The sequence below is a fragment of the Psammomys obesus genome, unplaced genomic scaffold, assembly GCF_907164565.1.
Source record: "Psammomys obesus unplaced genomic scaffold, mPsaObe1.curated_primary_1811, whole genome shotgun sequence".
NCBI lineage: Eukaryota > Metazoa > Chordata > Mammalia > Rodentia > Muridae > Psammomys > Psammomys obesus.
Window position 1 is genome coordinate 10,771,213 of NW_026592548.1, and position 3,790 is coordinate 10,775,002.

Sequence of the window (3,790 nt, forward strand, 5' to 3'; positions counted from 1 at the left end):
TAAAAACTACATAAAAAAAGAATAGTAACCTTAATGGTAAGTTTAGTGAAATTACAGCATACAAGAAACAATGTAAAAAAAGCTACAATTCTTATAAAAAAATCAATTATAATTAAAATTAATAATGTCATTTATAAAGACCACAAAATGTATAATTTAATTCTTCTATATCTATCACATAGTTATACATTTAGTATATATTCATTTATCAAAATATGTCAAGCTAACATGAAGAAAGCTATAAAATATTGATTAAAGAAAGCCCAAAGTTTAAAAAAAAATCAGTTTTATTTATTCATGATTGCATAACTCAGTATCTCTGAGACGTCAATTCTTAATCTTTTATAATTTTACACAATTTCAATCTGACTTTAAGCAGGACCAAGCAATGTGTGTTTGTGTGTGTGTTTTTACATCCTAAATAATTACATTTACGATAAAAACTATAAGAATCAGAGAAAAGCCAAAGTGGAAAGTGAAAGTGGAAGAGTGAGAACAGCCTAACAAAGAGAGCATTGACTTGATGGAAAGGCTCTATGATTCCTGTTAGTATGTTAGTAGTCAGACAATCCTGTGCCTTTGCCAAAACGTGAATAACTATATATTAAAGATTATTTTCCTGTGTGTAATTTATATTTTATTTTTTGAAAATAGGTAATAAGGCTTTTTACTCAACAGGCATCCCCTTACATATTCTCCTTTATTTTAGTCTTACTTTAAAATAGCTCACTTTAATTAAGTTTAACAATTAAGTGTAGTATTAAATCAAATTTAAAATATTCTTTATTTATATGGTAAGAGTTAAGCAATTAAATTCTAAGCAAAAAGCTTGTTATTTTTCCAATAAAATATGTTAGATAAAGTCAGAATGCATAAAAATAAGGGATTGCTAATATCAGAATGACAATTTCAAGAATATATCCTGTAGGTGAAGTAGCTCAAGTTTCTAAACTTGCTTCCTTGCCTCAGATTTGCATCCATACAGCTGTTTACCAGGAGTAACAGCAAAACCATTATTCTTCACTCACTGAATATAGCTTCCTATCCAGGGACAGAGTGACAAGTAAAAATACATTAAAATCCCAAGATTGGAACCTTCTGAAACATTGCAATAAGCATACTGAAATTTTGCACAGATATGTGCATTTATCTGACTGCAGTTAGGGTCAGATGTCTCATTCAAATGATAAGCAAAGACCTCAAAAGAATCTAGTGGTTTTGGCCTAAGAATAACTAGCATACATAAGCGCTATATATAATTAAAGAAATATTCACAGATGATGGCCACAGCTACTGTAACATTAATGGGGTATGTAAAAATAAAGGACAAGTGAGAAAATGTTAAGCCTCTCAAAGAGGGAAAGAAAAAGAAGACACCTTTAAATATAATCTTTCTTTATTACCAACCTCTGGGAACTGTAGGAAGGATACATACACATCTTCCTTAGGAGTCCTTTGGGAACAAACATGCATTCGTTAACATTACATGCATCTGCTTTTTGGTTCCTCTGCCTGATTCATCTGCCTACAGCCTGCTCTACTAAAGCTAGCACTCTCCAGCAGCCATTCAAAACACTTTGGCTGCCACAAATTCAACAGATAATTGGTCTTTTGGCCTTAATTGATTTGAAATACACATCATTTAAAAATTAAAGGACAATGGACTTAATTTGCAATGAGAAGAAAGCAGGGTTTTTAAAGGTTGAGTTGATGGGATTTAGAGTAGACGAATGAGCTGTTAGCGTCATTTATGCAATCCATTAGTTGCTAATGGTCTTAGGGACATCTGTTGATGATGCCTAACTTGATCAATTTGGGGTGCAACTTTCCTGTTGGGAAATCCAACCATGCACTCACTCAGAAATTTAAATGGGATTAATGCTTGCATGTGGACCATCACATACAGCCCCTTGTTTTCCTTGTCAGCCTTTCACCCAGAAGAATAAAATGATTATATAAGGAGAATGTCTTTGGTGTTGGTTTACAGCAAAATTCTGAACATTTGAAATTTTGAAATAAATATGAAATATTTTGTAATAGCCCTCCATAAATGTAGCGCTTACAAATACATATTACAGTGTAGTTAATAAAGTGGAAAATTAAAAGCTCATTACTCTGAACTTAGACACATGGTGTAAAAAATCATGAATCTCATTTTTGCATGAGTGTGTAAACGATACTCCTTTTATCTCTAAATTTCCACTCCATGATGGTAGAGAATATTTACTTCTCATGAGTTCGTAGCATCTATACTGGGTGAAGATGAAGTATTTGGGTTAGGTCCAAGGTCAATATATTGAAGAATCTATAGATTTCATGCTGCCTGTATTTTTGAATATTACTATCCCAGTGAGTGCATGCTGGAAGCCTAGCAGACCACTGTAGTTCTGCAATGATGTGGAGACTCTTCTGAAGCCTGTTAGCTCACTGACAAGAGGCAAGGATGCAATTCTGTAGTTAGCCAGACCTGGCTTTGACCTTTCTTTCTGCTGTAAAATGAAGATACTTTGATTCATTGGAGACTGAATTTTTTCAGATCTAACTTGAGAATTAACTATGAACTGGAACATTGACACAAAAATACTCAATTAAATACTCACAAACCGAATCCAAGAACACAAACAATATCATCCATCAAGAACAAGTAGGTTTCATCCCAGGCATGCAGAGGTGGTTCAATATATGGAAATCCATCATTGTGATCCACCACATAAATAAACAGAAGGAAAAAGAAAAACACATTATCAATTTCTTAGAAGCTGAAAGGATTTGACAAAATCCAACACCCATTCATGTTTAAAGTTTTGGAGAGATCAGGAATACAAGGCACATACCTAAACACATTAAAGGCAATATAGCCAACAGCAAAGTAAACTGAGAGAAACTTAAATCAGTTCCACTAAAATCATGGACAAGGCAAGGCGGCCCACATAGTGAGGAGTTGTTGCACAATGGAACAAGATTTCATCGCTTCTCCCTAGGATTACAAAAAGGCAAAGGCAGATTTACTAAGGTGTGTGTGTGTGTGTGTGTGTGTGTGTGTGTGTGTGTGTGTGAGATGTTCTATGCGAGAGTTAATGGGATTTCATGTTTCTAAATAGTATCAGGAATGCAGATTAGAGGTCATACAGTGAGAACAGGAGTAGATTAAACTGCATTGATAAAGAGAGATTTCCTAAACTGATTTTGTGAGTTGGAAGTATCTTTAAGTATACAAAAAGTATCTTTAAGACCGAAAATAATTATCAAACTGCTGATTAAGCCCAGATATAACAAATAAAACTATAATGCATACAGCATAATCAATTACTAACTATACCATACAGTCATGTGTGATAAACTAAGACATGCTTTGGGGTTTAAGGGTACCAGAGAGGTGATCTTTCTCGTTCAGTAGAGTTGACTTTACAGTGAGAAAGAGGTGGGATGTTTCACAGAAGCCCTGACTGAGTCTGTTTTTACCTGAGGCTAAAAACAACAGAGTAATAATAATAATAATGAGAGGCTAGCAAGAGCTCTGCTAGCCTCTTGTGGCTCTCAGAAATAAGACCCTGTGGGATAGGTGGGATGAAAGTAGACATTAAGACATTCACTTTCAGAAGTTCAAATCTCTTCACTTAGATTCAGGGAGCATGCCTCTGCAAAACGTTCCCATTAGAAGGAGTAGTAGGTATCACAAGCACGTAAAGAAGAGGCTTTAGACGGGCAGAGCTTTCTATGAATCAATACCACCATAAAACAAGCTTCTACCACAAGTACATAATTCAGTCTTGCTTGAGGCCATGTCAAG